Source organism: Triturus cristatus, chromosome 9, assembly GCF_964204655.1.
Source record: "Triturus cristatus chromosome 9, aTriCri1.1, whole genome shotgun sequence".
NCBI lineage: Eukaryota > Metazoa > Chordata > Amphibia > Caudata > Salamandridae > Triturus > Triturus cristatus.
This window is the reverse complement of record NC_140592.1, coordinates 1048712934-1048731966: the sequence shown is the minus strand read 5'-3', so window position 1 is coordinate 1048731966 and position 19033 is coordinate 1048712934. Positions and strand designations below refer to the sequence as shown.

General features: G+C 45.4%; 1 protein-coding gene across 3 annotated transcripts in view; it reads left to right on the top strand.

The window, feature by feature from the left end:
* The window catches only part of BUB1B (BUB1 mitotic checkpoint serine/threonine kinase B), a 350741-nt gene that overhangs the window by 200965 nt on the left and 130743 nt on the right, over positions 1-19033 (top strand). The gene's annotated exons all lie outside the window — the stretch shown is intronic.

Sequence of the window (19033 nt, the reverse complement as noted above, 5' to 3'; positions counted from 1 at the left end):
CGAAGTGAACTTCGAAAGATCTACAGTGGTGGCTCACTAACCATGATGGGGTCAGAGGAAGACCCCTTTCCCTTTCCCAACCATATCTCACAGGAGTGACAGATGAGTCACTTCTGGGATGGGCGGCCATCTGGGAGAGGTGGAGATTAGAGGACTCTGGTCTCCGGTGGAATCTGCCCTCTACATCGGCCTGCTGAAGCTCAGTGCAATCAGATTGTCATAGAAAGCCTTTCTACCTTCCATCAAGTGTAGGCTAGTGCATGTGTTCATAGACAACACCACCGCCATTTGGTATTTAAACAAACTGGGCCGGGAGGGGTCCTGGATCCTTTGTCAAGAGGCCCTGCGACCTTGGACATGTCTGGTATACCAGGGCATATCCCTGGTGGTTCAACACCTGGTCGGCTCCCAGGATGCAGAGAGGACACAAACTCAGCCTTCTAAGCCTAGCGGATCACGAGTGGCGTCTCCAACCGGAAGTGGCACAAGGTCTCTTTCAACTGTGGGGAGAACCTTGGTTAGACCTGTTTGCCTCTGCCAAGAATGCTCAATGTCAGCAGTTTTGCATATTTGAGTCGCCTGGAGACACTTTTCATCTTGAGTGGAGCAGGCTCCTGTAAGCCTCTTAGCCCATTACATAGCTGCCCAGAGTTCTCAAGATCAAGACCGACTGATCCCAAATCATCATTGTGGCTCCAGATTGGGCATGGAGTGTCTAGTATCCCGAGCTACTAAGCATGGCCATCAATCTTTCAATCAGGCTGCCCCTTCTGGAGGATCGCAGCAGCAGGGGAGGGTCCTCCACCCAGACCTGTGTAGTCTCCGCCTACTTGCATGGAGATTGAGCGCCAGTTGACAGCTTTTGACCTTCCTCCCAAAGTCTGTAACGTCATCTTGGCATCCAGGCATCCCTCCACCAAGACGGTATACTCCTGCCATTGGGAAAAAGATTGTGGCATTATGTGCAGAAAGAGCCATTGAACCCCTTTCTGCCCCGCTTTCTGAAGTTTTACTCTTCATTCTTTCCCTTGCACAGTGGGGATCTGCTTTGGGCACCCTTAAGGGATAACGGTCTACTTTTTCTGCCTTTTTGTAGCTACCTGACCAACCATCCTTGTTGAAATTCCCTATTGTACCTAAGTTTCTAAAAGCTCTTGTTCTTCTCGTCCCTCCTTCACCACTTATCATGCCTCAGTGGGACCTTATTCAGGTGTTAACTTTCTTGATGTGTGCTCCGTTCGAGCCCCTACCAAATTGTTTTCTCCGATTCTGACGCTTAAAGCAGCCTTCCTTGTGACTAGTACATCTGCCCTCAGTAAGTCAGCTGCAGGCCGTGTCATCTACGCCTTATCAGTCTAGCCTGACAAACTGGTGCTTCACACTATGGCCTCCTTTCTACTCAAAGTGGTTACCCCATTTCACGTAGGCCAAGCTTTCACTCTGTGGAAGTGAGGGGAAAAAAGTCCCAATCCCTTACTAGACCGTAAAATAAGCATATATCCTTTGTGTGCGGTTTCTTGCCCACAACAGGGGGAGATGCCCCTATCCCCCTAATTTCAAAGTGGAGTTCTGAAGAGTGTCTTAGGCAAGAGTTCTGGTCTTGTAAAGTAAGGAAAAATTTCCAAATTCGTACTGATTCGATCCGATTGAGTGGGTGATTAATTTGTACTTTATTCATAAGGGTGAACACAGAAGAAAAGGTGGCACAGCCAACACGTGTTTCGCCCCCTACAAGGCCATCAGGCCTGGGGCTTCCTCAGGGCTGTACATGTGCAAGGTAACAGGACGCATTAATTATCATGCGGTTGGTAAGGTTAACAATTGTGAGTGATAGATGATGTGGGGTTATTCAGAGGGACAAAGAGAGGAGGAAAAGCGAGGAGAGAGAGACATAACCATAGAAATGTGGATGGTTAACGTTAACAGAAGTGTATAGGTAGGAGAGTGGAAGGGAAACAAATCAAAGTGATAGTGTCAGGAACCCAAGATTACAGATAGGTTTAATTGCGCATCGAAGACTCAAAGTTTGTACACCCCGAGCAATGGAAGGTTCATGGGTGGAGCTGACTCGGAAATGGCGCCAGAAAAGGCCACCAGAACTGAGTAGCTGTTAGCGTTCTAGTGTTTGGCAGAGAACGCGCTGGAATCCTAGGTGAGGCTCGCGCTGCCTAGGAACTGCGCACTTCACCAAGAATTCTAGAGAGTCAGGTGCGCATTCCAGTGCGCGCTGACTAAAAGTGTTTTAGTTCTCGCTCGAAGGCTTTTCAGAATCTACCCAGAAGAGTTTTCGGAAGTCAGTAGATACAAGTTCGAAATCTGAGTTCCATGAAGTAAAGTGACTTTTGAGTAGAACAGCAAATCTTAGTTGTGGAGATTTCGCACCGAGTCGTCAGGGAGAGGAAGCAGCGTCAACAGGAGCATCTGAAGGAAGCACAAGAAAAAATGAAGCTAAGTTAACGAGTGTATATTTGTCACGTCAGAGAACTGAAGTAAATATTTGTCACGTCGGAGAACTGAAGTAAATTACCGAAAGCAATAGAGTCATAGAACTTACTGTGAGGGAAGTGGCTTTACTGTAATTCTTCACAGAGGTAACGAATAGTAACGACAAGTCCTGAAAAAGTCGAAGAGAGAATTGCAATATAGATTAGAACTCTTGAGCAACTACAAATAATAGAATAAGATAAAACCATACTTACCACAGAAATAAGTCGTCAAACAATAGCTAAGTACAGAGAGTGAAATACCACCACGAAAAGAGGAGAAAGCATTAAACACACAGATGAATAATTACCAATAGGAAAAGACCTCAAACACAGTAAGTAGTATACCAAATTAAAATAGATAACGTCAGGTTTAAAACAAAGCAGAAGTTCTTAACAGATAAATGTAACTATATTACAGGTGTGCAAAAAGAAAAAGAAGCTGTGAATAAAGGCAGATACCAAGGAAGATAAGACATAGGAGAGTAAAAAGAAAAATAGGAAAGTAAGTGAGAAGCTCAGAGAGAAAGGTAAATATGAGGCAGATAAACCTTGGGTTCTAGCTATTTCCTTTTTAATTGCAGACGAAGAATATAGTTAATGAAACAAAAGCACACACAGAAAAGAAATAGAAGAGAAGCAGAGTTCTGAAATTGGCATGGTAAGGAAATAAGGCTATTGGGGTTGAGAGATAAGAGAGGTTAAGGACTAAAAGTTTATTATAACAATAACTCTTATCTACAGGTTATCTCTTAAGCAAAAGAAGTCTGCTGGACGGACTCCTGAAGGAAGCCGCAGAACAGTCTCTTCTCTCTTTTGTTATTTTATCCACTTTCCCCCTTCCTCCTAGATAGCCACTCTAGAGACTTGTCACACTAAGCTCTGGATTGCTGTCGGGGTGGATTTGGGAACTAGCATCTCTGTTCCTGTGTAAGTTTTGAGTACCGTAATTAGAGTCTGACAGAGTGAAGTGCCCACGTTGCATTTTACACCCGAACAGAGATGGCTGAGGGAATAGACGTACAAGGTTTAGGAACAATATTAGATACCATACAAAAAGAGTTAAGTGCAGTCCGAGAGGAAAACCAGAACCTCAGATTAGAAGTAGTTAATTCTAGAAAAGAAACCGCAGAATTGGCGCAAAGACTTAGACAACCTTTTGGTTCAGGGTCGGACGCTCAAGCTTCGTTAACAGAAGGGACTAATAGGATGACAACTCAGGTGATTCACTCCCTCTCACCTGTCATTCCATTAGCGGCACCCGAGCGTTTTAGTGGGGATCCGCAGAAGGCTCAAATATTCATTACGCAGTGCTCATTACATTTCATGTGCCGCCCTTCCATTTTTCCAGATGCTCAGTCTCGAGTGGCCTTTGTGTTGTCATACTTAAGTGGGGATGCAGCATCCTGGTCTTTGCCTCTGATTTCAAAAGACGATCCCATATTGCGGAATTATGAGAACTTCAAAGAAGAGTTCCTTCGAATATTTGACAGAAGGTGGATATCCCAAGCCGTAGACAACGAACTACTCGACCTGAAATAGGGCAACCGCGATGTGGTCTCTTATTTGGCTCAATTTAATAAACTAGTGGTGGAAACCAACTGGCCTGAGAGTAAGAGAGCAGCGGTTTTTTATCGAGGTTTAAGAGATGAGCTAAAGGATGCATTGGCCGGAATACCCAATAGACCCACAGAAATCTCCGCGTTGGTGGATTTAGTGCTGGAAATCGATTTCCGTCATGGGGAAAGAAAAGGTGAAAAAAGGAAAGATTTCAAGTCAGTAATTCCACGATTTGATCGAGTAAGGTCGGAAGGAGGACGAAGCAATGAAGGTCAGCAGGGCATCGAACCAATGCAGATTGGTACAATACGGGGTCCTCTTTCCAAAGAAGAGAAGGAAGAGAGAAGAATCAACAACCCATGCATGTACTGTGGATCGAGAAATCATTTTGTACGTGCGTGTCCGAAGAAACCCAAGGGAAGTTTCAAGCCGAAGGAAAACTAAAGGCACCATCTGTTGGAGGAGTTGAACAGGTGGATGCGATTTTCGATCAGACTCCAAAAGAACATAGGGTGGCCAATACTCTACAGTCTGCAGCGCCACATCTAACCTTATCCATGGAAATCAGGATTCGACACGTGACGCTGAGGGAAGTCTCAGTGATGATCGACTCAGGAGCCACCGGAAACTTTTGCGATCTAAAGTTTGCGAGCAAGGTGGGATGCGAAGCCATCAAAAAGTTAAAAGCAGAGCCCGTTAGGGCAGTGGATGGAACCAACCTGTCCTCTGGTCCAATAGTCAGTCACACAGAATTAATTCATCTGATCTCGAATGACGGACATGAGGAGAAGATCCAGTTTAACTTAATCGATGCCCCCCAATTCCAGTTGATCCTTGGGCTTCCCTGGCTTACTGAACATAATCCAACAATCAACTGGCGTACCAGAGCCATTAAGATGGAATCAGATTATTGTTTGGGAAATTGTTTCAGGGGCCAGCTGCAGGAGCAAGAGGTGAATCCTGCACATTCGTTGTGTCAGACGGGAGAATCAATTTGTGTAATTCATGTGCAAGACATACCAGAGGAATATCGAGATTTTGAAGACGTATTCAATGAAGTGGAGGCAGAACAATTACCACCCCACAGACCTTATGATTGTAAAATTGAGATCGAACCCGGTTCAAATCTACCTTGCAGCCGTGTGTATGCCCTTACGGAAAAAGAACACCATCACCTAAAAGAGTATTTGGACAAGTATCTAGCAAACGGCTTCATTCGTCCCTCGCAGTCCCCAGTCTCCTCGCCCCTATTTTTTGTGCCAAAGAAAGAAGGAGATTTGAGGACTTGCATTGACTACAGAGCCATCAATAAGATTACAAAAAAGAACCGTTATCCATTGCCGCTAATATCTGTTTTGCTAGATCAAGTGAAAGGAGCAACAATTTACACGAAGTTGGACCTGAGGGGAGCGTATCATCTGGTGAGAATGAAGGAGGGCGATGAGTGGAAGACAGCTTTCAGAACGAGGTTCGGCCTATTTGAATATCAGGTTATGCCCTATGGGCTATGTAACGCTCCCGCAGCCTTTCAACACTTCATTAACGATGTATTGAAGGAATTCATCGACCAGTGTGCACTGGTGTACATCGATGACATCCTTATCTACTCTGAGAACAAGGAAGAACATCAGGATCAGGTTAGAAGGATCTTACAGAAGCTGAGAGAAAACAGACTGTTTGTAAAGCTAGAGAAGTGTGCCTTCAGTGTCTCTCAGGTTGAATTTTTGGGCTTTGTAATTTCACCAACAGGCATTCTTATGGACCGCAAGAAGATCGAAGCGGTGATAAATTGGAAGTCCCCCTAGAGCGTCAAAGAAGTACAAAGCTTTATTGGTTTTGCCAATTTTTACCGGAGATTCATCGGAGAATTTTCGCATAAGATTTTTCCACTCACCCGTCTATTGAAAAAAGGGGTCAAATTTGAATGGACAACTGAAGCTGAAGAAGCCTTCCAATCCCTAAAGAGAAGTTTTACGTCAGCCCCAGTCCTACAACATGCAGATCCGACTGAACCATTTTATGTGGAGACCGATGCCTCTGATCAGGCGGTGGGAGGAATTTTGTCCCAACGAAGCAAGCAAACGGGGCAGCTGCATCCAGTCGCCTATAGGTCAAGAAAATTAACTCCGGCAGAAGTAAACTATACCATCACAGAGAAAGAGCTATTGGCCATGAAAGACGCATTCAAAGATTGGAGACCTCATTTAATGGGGGCACAGCATCAAGTCACAGTATATACAGACCATAGAAATTTAAAATTTCTAAAAACAGCCAGAACCTTAACACCAAGACAATTGCGATGGTCGCTGTACTTTGCTGATTACGATTTCGTCATTACTTATCGACCAGGGGCCCAGAACGGAAAAGCAGATGCTTTGTCTAGGATAGACACAGAAAATCAAAAGACACCTGTAGGAAATCAATCCATTATCCCAAGTGAGAAGATTATTGGAGCAATCACTTCAGTTGATCTTGAACAGGGTATCACTGACGCAATGGATGAAAAGACCTTGAAAGAGTGGGCGAAGGAGGAAGGAAGAGAGGTTCGTAATCAGTTGCCCTACTTCCAAGGAGCTCTGTACATTCCCACTAAAGAGTTGCAGCAACAGATTATCAAGGAATGCCACAATGCAAAGTTGGCAGGACATACGGGAGAGACAAAGACCAGAGAACTGATCCAGCGACACTACTGGTGGCCTGAAATGTCGAAGAGTATCGAGCAATATGTTAAGACTTGTGAGATCTGTGCTCAGGGAAAATCCGAAAGGCAGGCCCCAAAAGGTTTACTTATGCCCTTACCCACTCCACCTTATCCTTGGCACACTGTTACATTAGACCTCATAACTGACTTACCCCTTAGTCAGGGCTACAATACCATCTTAGTAGTAGTAGATTCCCTTTCTAAAATGGCTCATTTTACAGCTTTAAAGGGAGTGCCAACAGCTAAGCAGTTGGCGACTCATTGTAGTGCTCAAATAGTGAAAGTAAATGGAATCCCTAAAATAGTAATCACAGATAGGGGTCCACAGTTCATTTCCCACTTTTGGAAATCTTTCATGGAAGGGTTGGGTACAGAAGTCCGTTATTCCACCAGTTACCACCCAGAAACTGACGGTCAAACCGAGAGGGTGAACCAGGAACTTGAACAGTATCTGAGATTGTTTCTTTTGAAACAAGAAGGAAATTGGTCGGATTATTTGTGGGCAGCAGAGTTTGCCCATAATAATGCAAAGAATGTTTCCACTGGGTATTCCCCTTTGTTTATGAATTATGGAAGACATCCCAACTCGACCCTCAGGCAAACCGAGATCTCAGTTCCGGCGGTGGAGGAGATTGTAACACAGTTAGATCAGGTACATAAGAGGGCAATTGAAAATCTTGAACTAGCTAAAGAAAAATATAAGAGTTATGCAGACAGAAAGAGACGAGTAGGCCCCTCATTGGAAATAGGAGACAAGGTTTGGTTAAGTACTAAGAATTTGAGATTGAAAGGTAATCGGAAGTTTCAACCGAGATTTATTGGTCCATATCTGGTAGAGGAGAAAATAAATCCGGTGACTTACCGAGTTCAATTGCCACCAAAGTTGAAGATACATCCAGTTTTCCACATATCCCTGTTGAAGAAGGCTCCAGAAGATCTGCGAAAAAACCTGCCTCCAAGGCCTCTTCAGCTAGAGACTGGTACTGAATTTGAAGTCAAGGAAATTCTAGACTCCAAAATACAAAAAGGGAAGTTATACTATTTGGTGGACTGGAAAGGTTATGGGCCCGAGGAAAGGTCTTGGGAACGAGAGGAAGATGTCCATGCTCCAAGATTAGTCAAGGCCTTTCACCTACGATCACCAACTAAACCCCAGAGGAGAGAACCTACCTTGTTGGAGGGTACTGTCAGGAACCCAAGATTACAGATGGGTTTAATTGCGCATCGAAGACTCAAAGTTTGTACACCCCGAGCAATGGAAGGTTCATGGGTGGAGCTGACTCGGAAATGGCGCCAGAAAAGGCCACCAGAACTGAGTAGCTGTTAGCGTTCTAGTGTTTGGCAGAGAACGCGCTGGAATCCTAGGTGAGGCTCGCACTGCCTAGGAACTGCGCACTTCACCAAGAATTCTAGAGAGTCAGGTGCGCATTCCAGTGCGCGCTGACTAAAAGTGTTTTAGTTCTCGCTCGAAGGCTTTTCAGAATCTACCCAGAAGAGTTTTCGGAAGTCAGTAGATACAAGTTCGAAATCTGAGTTCCATGAAGTAAAGTGACTTTTGAGGAGAACAGCAAATCTTAGTTGTGGAGATTTTGCACCGAGTCGTCAGGGAGAGGAAGCCGCGTCAACAGGAGCATCTGAAGGAAGCACAAGAAAAAATGAAGCTAAGTTAACGAGTGTATATTTGTCACGTCAGAGAACTGAAGTAAATATTTGTCACGTCAGAGAACTGAAGTAAATTACCGAAAGCAATAGAGTCATAGAACTTACTGTGAGGGAAGTGGCTTTACTGTAATTCTTCACAGAGGTAACGAATAGTAACGACAAGTCCTGAAAAAGTCGAAGAGAGAATTGCAATATAGATTAGAACTCTTGAGCAACTACAAATAATAGAATAAGATAAAACCATACTTACCACAGAAATAAGTCGTCGAACAATAATTAAGTACAGAGAGTGAAATACCACCACGAAAAGAGGAGAAAGCATTACACACACAGATGAATAATTACCAATAGGAAAAGACCTCAAACACAGTAAGTAGTATACCAAATTAAAATAGATAACGTCACGTTTAAAAGAAAGCAGAAGTTCTTAACAGATAAATGTAACTATATTACAGGTGTGCAAAAAGAAAAAGAAGCTGTGAATAAAGGCAGATACCAAGGAAGATAAGACATAGGAGAGTAAAAAGAAAAATAGGAAAGTAAGTGAGAAGCTCAGAGAGAAAGATAAATATGAGGCAGATAAACCTTGGGTTCTAGCTATTTCCTTTTTAATTGCAGATGAAGAATATAGTTAATGAAACAAAAGCACACACAGAAAAGAAAAATTAGAGAAGCAGAGTTCTGAAATTGGCATGGTAAGGAAATAAGGCTATTGGGGTTGAGAGATAAGAGAGGTTAAGGACTAAAAGTTTATTATAACAATAACTCTTATCTACAGGTTATCTCTTCAGCAAAAGAAGTCTGCTGGACGGACTCCTGAAGGAAGCCGCAGAACAGTCTCTTCTCTCTTTTGTTATTTTATCCACTTTCCCCCTTCCCCCTAGATAGCCACTCTAGAGACTTGTCACACTAAGCTCTGGATTGCTGTCGGGGTGGATTTGGGAACTAGCATCTCTGTTCCTGTGTAAGTTTTGAGTACCGTAATTAGAGTCTGACAGATAGTGAGTGTAAGTATATTAGTCGGATGAGGATTAGTATAAGTCAGGCGAAGAGGATATGGTAAAAGATTTATGTTTAGGTGGGGATATCCACGTGAGGTTGAGACGAGATTGAAGTGAGTAAGAAGGAGTAAAGATGGGTAGTAGGGTTGAAGGCGTTTATAAGGCATAGATAATATATGTGCCCATTTATATTGATCCGTTAGAATTTGAGTTATTTCAGAAGTACATCATGCCCATAGGTAGTGCATAGTCATGCAGTCAGGAGTAGATTACATAGCAGATGTTAGTTGGATAATAAAAATAGGAAGGACAAATGTTTGGCAAGAAGGAGAACAAGGTTGGCATTATACATATGTTTGTCAGACATTACATTAATTCAAAAACGGAAATTTCAAAGAGATCAAACAACAGTCATATGATGATCAGAAAGAAAGCAACAGTATTGAATGAATTAACATTTGCAGGTACATATGAAAAGCGCGCGCATGCGTAAATTATGTTGTCAGGTAGGTAGTAAATGTACCCACGTATACATGAAAAGAAGAGATTTACATAGAAAGCAGGCAAGTGTTACAGACGAAAAACAATGGCCATATAGTGCCAAAACGTGTTGGTATTAGAAAGAGAATTTTTAAAAAGAAAATCCGGTAAGACAATGAGAAGTAAGAAAGAAAATATTTACAAGGTAAACCACGGCCCCGCTGCCCCTGATGCTGATTACCTTGTAAATATTTTCTTTCTTACTTCTCATTGTCTTACCGGATTTTCTTTTTAAAAATTCTCTTTCTAATACCAACACGTTTTGGCACTATATGGCCACTGTTTTTCGTCTGTAACACTTACCTGATTTCTATGTAAATCTCTTCTTTTCATGTATACGTGGGTACATTTACTACCTACCTGACAACATGATTTACGCATGCGCGCGCTTTTCATATGTACCTGCAAATGTTAATTCATTCAATACTGTTGCTTTCTTTCTGATCATCATATGACTGTTGTTTGATCTCTTTGAAATTTCCGTTTTTGAATTAATGTACTGCCTGACAAACATATGTATAATGCCAACCTTGTTCTCCTTCTCGCCAAACATTTTTCCTTCCTATTTTTATTATCCAACTAACATCTGCTATGTAATCTACTCCTGACTGCATGACTATGCACTACCTATGGGCATGACGTACTTCTGAAATAACTCAAATTCTAATGGATCAATATAAATGGGCACATATATTATCTATGCCTTATAAACGCCTTCAACCCTACTACCCATCTTTTCTCCTTCTTACCCACTTAAATCTCATCTCAACCTCACGTGGATATCCCCACCTAAACATAAATCTTTTACCATATCCTCTTCGCCTGACTTATACTAATCCTCATCCGACTAATATACTTACACTCACTATCACTTTGATTTGTTTCCCTTCCACTCTCCTACCTATACACTTCTGTTAACGTTAACCATCCACATTTCTATGGTTATGTCTCTCTCTCTCTCCTCGCTTTTCCTCCTCCTTGTCCCTCTGAATAACCCCACATCATCTATCACTCACAATTGTGAACCTTACCAACCGCATGATAATTAATGCGTCCTGTTACCTTGCACATGTACAGCCCTGAGGAAGCCCCAGGCCTGATGGCCTTGTAGGGGGCGAAACACGTGTTGGCTGTGCCACCTTTTCTTCTGTGTTCACCCTTATGAATAAAGTACAAATTAATCACCCACTCAATCGGATCGAATCAGTATGAATTTGGAAATTTTTCCTTACTTTACAAGACCAGAACTCTTGCCTAAGACACTCTTCAGAACTCCAAGCTTTCACTCTGCCTACCTTTTACGCTCCTCCACATCCCTCTAAAGAAGAGGAGTGACTCCACCATCTGGAACCAAAAAGAGCATTTTCATTCTACCTTGACTGCACACGACCAACTCTTCGTGGGGTATGTTGCTGTGAGGAGAGGCCAAGCTGTGCAGAAGTGGACCATCTCCAGATAGGTCGTGCTCTGCATTAAAATCTGCTATGCATTGGCCAAGAAGCAACCTCCAGAAGGCTTTCAAGCTCATTCCACCAGAGCTAAAGCTGCCACCACAGCTTTAGCTTTCAGAGTTCCGGTCCTGGACATCTGCCAGGCAGCAACGTGGGCTTCCCTGCCCAGTTTACCAAACATTACTGTCTGGACAGTCGGGACCATAAGGATGGGCACTTGGCCTGTTCGGTCTTCAGGCCTTCCTTGATTGAAACTTGTCTGCAAACACATCACCGAGGATGGTATTGCTTAGGTATCTCTTCAAAGGTAAAGGATCTGTGGCTAGAAGTCTCTGTCAGATGAACAAGTTACTTACCTTCGGTAATGCCTTATCGGATAGAGACTATATCTAGCTGCAGATTCCTTACCGACCCAACCATCCTCCCACTCTGCAAATGGATTTCTAGGAACAGGGCTGTTCCTTTTCAGGACCATTGTTTTCCATACCAATGGTCGGTGTTCTTCATGGCTCCGTGCGTCTGGCGTGGAAAGTCGTAAAAAAGAAACTGATGCCAACCCACTTGTATAGGTGCAGTAGAGGAACGACGCCGCCTACCGGCGGGCACGGGTACTGCTCATGAAAAATCTTCAGAATCCAGGCTGACTCCTGGAAAAATTGAAAAGTAAGATCTGTGGCTATGTATAATCTCTACCAGATAAGGCGTTACCGAAGGTAAGTAACTTGTTCAGCAATGCCAGAATGTAAAACATGTTTGCTGATGGAGGCTGCCCCATTCGTTCTCTTTTGGATATTGAGAATAACTGACACAAAGTTTGCCCGTTAAATGGGGTATTTTTTTAAAGGGCAGAAGAGGGAATTCTGTACTGTGATTTAACTTGAGTGAGTAAGCAGGCATTATTTTGTTTATTATTAATGGTATCCAATTGCTTAGATTTCTTTTTAAAAACATACATATGAACTCTTACCAGTGTTCCTACGGTTAAAGGCTGTCTTTTATTTTTGAGGTTTATATCCTTGCTGTAAACATCTATGTATCGTTGATCTAGTTAACTATGAATTTCTCTTGGTTACTACGGATTAGTTTTGCTCTTAAATATTGTCCAATGGTGTCAATTTCCTTGCCTGAAGATGCGTGTAAGATAGAGTTCAGTACTTCTCACCAGCCCATTGTCAGATTTGCTAGGGTTGTGAAAAATAGGCATGCCATTTCAAGTCCTCCAATTTGTAGGAAGAATTTCTTATTAAATACAAAGTAGTTTGGTGACAAACCTTAATTAATCATAGTTAGTAACATTTTTGAATGATTTGTAAAACTGGCAGATCCTAGGTTTTTTTGTTTAGATGAAATTCACTGCTGTCATAATTTTCATGACTCCTTATGTATATAATTCCGCAACATCGGTTATCAGTCACACATATGATTCCATCTCTATAGCAAAGTTTTTAATTAGGATCTCAAAAATATCTTTTAGGCATGCCAATAAATATTTGAGGACACTGGCAGTGCTTATGCCTTAACACCAATATCGTAATGCCATGAGACCTTATTTGGTTCAAACTCTGATCCTGTAATGAGAATGGATTATATTCAGATGTCCAAAGTGCTAGAGATGTGAACACTTCACCAGAAGTGGAATTGGACTCCCATTTTGTGCCTTCCCCTGAAGAAAGAACTTTTTACTGTTGTAGTACATAGAGCAGCAGAGGTGTCGCAATTGCAAGTGGTAGAAATAAAGTCTACCATGCTGTGAGGAATAGGGTGTGGTTGTGCGACTTTGTTATACTTCCCAATCCCTTTAGGACCACTAGGGTTTGATTGTCAAACCTTCAGCTCAGCCCTGGGTTGCTGTGGCCCTGAGCAGCAAAGCTTAGACAATGGAACAAGTGTAAAGCATTTAATAGCACGAAAATAAAAGAAATAATCAACAAGCCACTCAAGAAATCAGACACAAACTTATAAAAATAGCTGTATTTTTATGCATTTTCAAACACCACAACGAAAAGAATCCACTTGTGGTTTCCGGATATCTAGAATTTGTAAAGTATAGTAAATTAAAGCATTTCACTCAACCTCGAGCAAGTATTGGCAAAGTCAACGAGTTTGACACTTCAGAACTTTTTCAACAAAAAGTTGGCTAGTTGTGTTTCGGTCACTTTAGATGACTAACTCCTGTAGGGAGCCAGTCGGTGGTCTTCAGGGGGAGACCAAACCATATACGATTAAAGTGGAATGCAAACTACAAGGAAGAACAGGACTTGGACCAGAGGACTTGGGAGAACAAGGAACCACCCAAGGTAAGTACTCAGGAATCCCACAGAGGTTGTGTGCAGAGTATAGACACAACTGCGTGCCCACTGGAAGTCTATGGAGAAGTCACGGTTGCAGGTTAAAAGAAAAATGACTCTTCCCAGAGGACCCTGAAGAAACCCTTGAAGGTAGGAAGGTTGGAAAGCCACCCCACCCATGGAACCAGGTTACCTGCACCAGGGAAGCCAGGTGCATAGGGGTAAAATGACGTTGGAACCTCCCGCAGACAATGGAAAACTTGGGAAGAAAGGCCTCTAGAGAAGTTGCTGAAGATGTCTGGTGGAATCCACGGGTGAATTCTTGAAGAGAAGAACCTGCAAGCAGAGAGGACAGAGTCTATGCCACTTGGAGGTGACCAGGAGTCAATACCCACCCTTGGCACGGAGCTCAGGAGAGTTGACGAGGACCTTGTTGCTGCAGCTGTGGGGCCCAGGCGATGCTGAGGAAGACCAAGAGCCGTACACAAGCTGTCCCACGTCGAATGTCTGGGTCTAGGAGGTCCGTGTCCGGCGAGGGCACCAACAAGCCGCAACTGGCGTAGAAGACGACAAGATGCAATTGTTGGGCCAAGCGAGGTCTAAGGAACTCCAAGTGCAGGAGAGTCAGAGCAGGCCCCGAGCAAGCAGGGTAGCCCACCAAAGCAGAAGACCCTCAAGAGGACCAACAGGCTAAAGGCACAGGAGTTGTAGAAGGACCTCAGGCAGCTCACCAAAGATGGAGGCCATGGTGCAAGGAATGCAGTGAGGACACTGATCTTCGAGGGATGAGGTCCACTCGGTCTAGGTTCACTCTCTCCCCGCAGCTCTGCCATGCCGTCTCTTGCCTCCAGACCCCGACCTCCTCCTTGGGAGGTTCGAGGCTGCTGTCCTCGCCTGCTGCTCGTTCCAACTGGGACCAGACTGCCTGCAACCACCGTAACCTTTTTTGGCCGTTTTTTTCTTAATTTTTCCTTGTTGTGCCACTGTTATTGTGCTCATTTGTGTCTTGCTCTAATTCCACCACTGTTTTTATTTTCTCGTTCTTTCCTGTTTCTTTCGCCGCTGCTGCCCCTCCTCCCTCCCACCTTCCCTACTTGATGGCGGCCCTTGCCAGGTCGCGCAGCGGGCTCACCGAAGGCTCACCAAAGGCATGCCCATCCGCAACCCGACCGCAGCCAGTGCCAGGAACCCTTGACCTCCCACTACCCATCGCTACGACATCACCACCCTCCTCGCACTAAACCCTGAAAGACTTTGAGAATGCCAACAGGCCTCGCCGAACACGACCCATAACCAGTTCTCCTGCCTCTACTGCCTCCAGACCCTCACCACCACCCTGGCCTCCAACACCGCCGACACTAGCACCGGTGACACCCTAAAATGCATCCTCCTCAACGTACGCTCCGTACACAAACACGCCATGGAAATCGGGAACCTACTCGACTCTCTCTCTTGCCTGACGTTGCCTTCATCACAGAGACCTGGACCAATGCATCCTCTGCCCCCGACATCAGCACTGCCATCCCAGACGGATACAAGATCCAGAGGAAAGACCGCCCCAACCACCCAGGAGGGGGCCTCGCCATTGCCCACAAGAGCACCCTCCGCCTCTCCACCTCCAGCAAAACCTTCCCCTCCGCCGAACACCTGCACTTCCAGACCACCCCCAAAGCCACACTCCGAGGAACCCTCGTCTACAGACCCTCCGGCCCCTGAACACCCTTCGCCACCACCATCACTGACTTCATCGCACCCCACGCAATCGCCTCAACAAACTACATACTCATTAGAGACCTGAACTTCCACCTCGACAACCCCAGCGACCCCCAACTCCACTATCCTTTGTGACAACCTCGCCAGCATCGGACTTAAACAACACGTCAACACACCGACCCACAGAGCAGGAACCACCCTCGACCACATCTTTGTGGCAGGAAACAGCATCCAATTCAGCCACACAACGCAGCCGCCACGGACCGACCACCACTGCATACACTTCGCCATCAACAATCCCAAGGAACCCAAACCAACCCCACGCCCACCACGAAGGAACTGGAGCAAGGTTGCCGATGAGCAACTTAACTCCACCCTCACCCGAGACCAGCACACCTGGGCACACAACGCAGCCAGAAAACTCCACACCTGGATCTCTGACTGCGCAGACGAGCGCGCCCCGCTATGCAACCCCGACAGACAACGCCCCAGGAAAGCCGCCTGGTTCACCACCGCTCTCCAAGAAGCCAGACGCACCTGCAGACGCCTGGAGAAGAATTGGAGAAACACAAAGACCACCGAAAACTACACCACCTACAGGGACGCCATGACAGACTACCACAACCAGATCAGAGCCACCAAGAGGAACTTCATCCACAACAAAATTCTGGCCAACTCCAAGAAACTTTTCAGTGTCATTCAAGAATTCACCAACCCACGCAGCGAAGCCACAGACATCACCCCATCCTAAGACCTCTGCGACAAGCTTGGAACCCATTTCGACCTCAAGATCAAAAACCTCTTCGACAACTTCATCGACCATCCACCAGGTGCCACAGACAGCCCCCACTCCCCAGAAACACCAGCCAGCCCACCATTTCCAATTAGACACCAATCACGGCCGAAGGCACCGCCTCGACCATGAAAACCATCCATTCGGGGGCCCCCACCAACCACTGACCCCCTCACATCTACCACAGAGCCGCCGCGGCCATCGCACCCGAACTACAACCACCACCATCAACACCACCGTCAAAACAGGCACATTCCCAGATGACTGGAAGCCTGCAGAAGTCAGACCTCTGCTCAAGAAGCCAACGGCTGACCCCACTGACCTCAAGAACTATCGGCCTATCTCGCTCCTCCCCTTCACAGCCAAAGTTTCAGAGAAAACATTCAACAGGAAACTGACACGATTCATTGAAGAGAACGCCGTCCTCAACCCGTCCCTATCAGGATTCCGAAGCAACCACAGCACATAGACCGCCCTACTCGCCGCCACAGATGACATCCGTACCCTTCTGGATCAAGGCCAATCCGCAGCCCTCATCCTACTCTACTCATCAGCGGCTTTCGACACTGTCTCCCACTGCACACTAGTCGCTAGACTACACGACGCAGGCATACAAGAAACAGCCCTGGGCTGGATCCGATCATTCCTCACCGGAAGAAGCCAAAGAAGCAGACTCCCACCCTTCCTCTCCGACCCCACGAAAATCACCTGCGGAGTCCCACAATGTTCATCCCTGAGCCCCACCCTCTTCAACATCTACATAGCCCCCCTCGCAGCCATCGTCTGACAACATGGCCTCAACAATGTATCCTACGCCGACGACACCCAGCTCATCCTCTCCCTCACCAAAGACCCCACCACTGCCAAACGCAACTTCCAGAAAGGAATGCAAGACGTCTGTCTGGATGACCAACAGCTATCTGAAGCTCAACGATGAGAAGACAGAAGTCCTCGATACCACCCCATCTGCATGGGACAGTACCTGGTGGCCGACCTACCCTCCTCAGACCACACCAAGAACCTCTGCATCGTAATCGACTCATCACTCACCATGAACCGACAGGTCAACGCCGTCGCCTCCAGCTGCTTCAACACCCTCCGCATTCTCCACAAGACCTTCAAGTGGACCCCCCCTGAGTCAAGGAAGACATTCACCCACGCACTCCTCACCAGCAGACTGGACTATGGAAACGCAGTCTACGCTGGCATCAACAAGTCCCTACTCTGCAAACTCCAGACAATACAGAACACCGCCGCCAGACTCGTCCTCGGCATCCCCCGACACGAACACTTCAGTTAACACCTACAAAGTCTCCACTGGCTCCCCATGGAGAAAAGAGTCGCTTTCAAAATACTCACTCACGCCTACAATTGCCTACACAACAACGGACCCAAATACCTCAACGACAGAATCAACTTCCACGCACCCAAAAGAAACCTCTGATCTTCCAACCTCGCACTGGCCGAAACCCCGCGCATCCACAGAGCCAGAGCAGGCGGAAGATCCTTCTCTCACATTGCAGCCAAGACCTGGAACGAGCTACCTGCAGACATCAGATGCGCCCCCTCCCTGAACACCTTCAGGAAGACCCTCAAGACCTGGCTCTTGGGTAAACAGATCTGCGGACCCCCCATCAGCGCCTTGAGACTCTCACGGGTGAGTAGCGCGCTCACAATTCCCTGATTGATTGATTGATCGATTGATTGATTGATGAGGTGCTGGAGGATGGAGCTTCATGTAGCCTCAACATCTCTGGAATGCAGAGCGAACAAGTCTTGGCAAGTGCACATTGGTAACATCCCAGCGGCTCAGACGAGGGATACTGTCATCAAAATTGCAGAGAAGACAGGTCAGGCCTATACGGAGCCACAGAACCACCACCTGTGGTGCTGGGCCATGTGAAGTCCGTAGTACGACCGGAGAAGCAGACCAGTCAGCATTGTTGCAGTGCCTGCAGATCCAGGGGAGTGACTCCTTCACTTCAGGGGAGATTTCTTTGGCTGTCCTTGATGCCCACAGGTCATCCAGAAAACCAGAGGGAAGCACAGACAGACGAGGCAGAAGACTTAAAGAACAGCAAGACCAGGAGTAGTAGGAGTCTTCTTTGAGCAGTATTGTTTCCAGTCGAAGATACAGCAGCCTGCTCAAGTTATTTTTGCAGGTGTCCCCCTGGTATTATTTCCTCCTGATGAGACCATGAGAATCTAGGTGGGGTCAAAACGTCATCGTCATGATGCAAACATTCTGATTGCCTTCCCATGAACTCCACTTAAACATCTGCTGTGGGCCTGTATTAATGGGATGAATAATACTGTCGGTTGTTTAAATACCAATAACACCACCTTGTTATTTTTGCACTACTTTTCCCCAAGTTTTGGAAGTGGGATCTTGCGCAAGGGTCACTTCACTTTCACTCTTACGCACACCTATGAAACAGTTTTTTTTAATTTTGCAATGAACTACTGTGTTGAACTAGAACCTTTGAAATGTTATATATGTATCATACCAGTTACAGTAACTTTGCTGTTCTATATACTTCTCTTTCTTTTAAATGAGTTCTGTGTGAACCTCTCTTCTCTTCACAGCACGTTTCATCCTCTGGGTACAAGAAATCTGCTGTAGGTCTTAGTGTATCGATGCAAATGTTCAAAGTATCTTCAGGCCACGCATAATGATAGATTTTTCTTTTAAGGACTACATACTTTAGCATAATAGTGGGTAACTTGTGATTATCCAGTGTTTTACAGATATACGCATTTTAATGCCTCTAGTTTGTGGTCCAACCACGCTTTAGTGTTTCTTGTTTTTAATCCTGCTACATCATTGCTATATTATGCCAC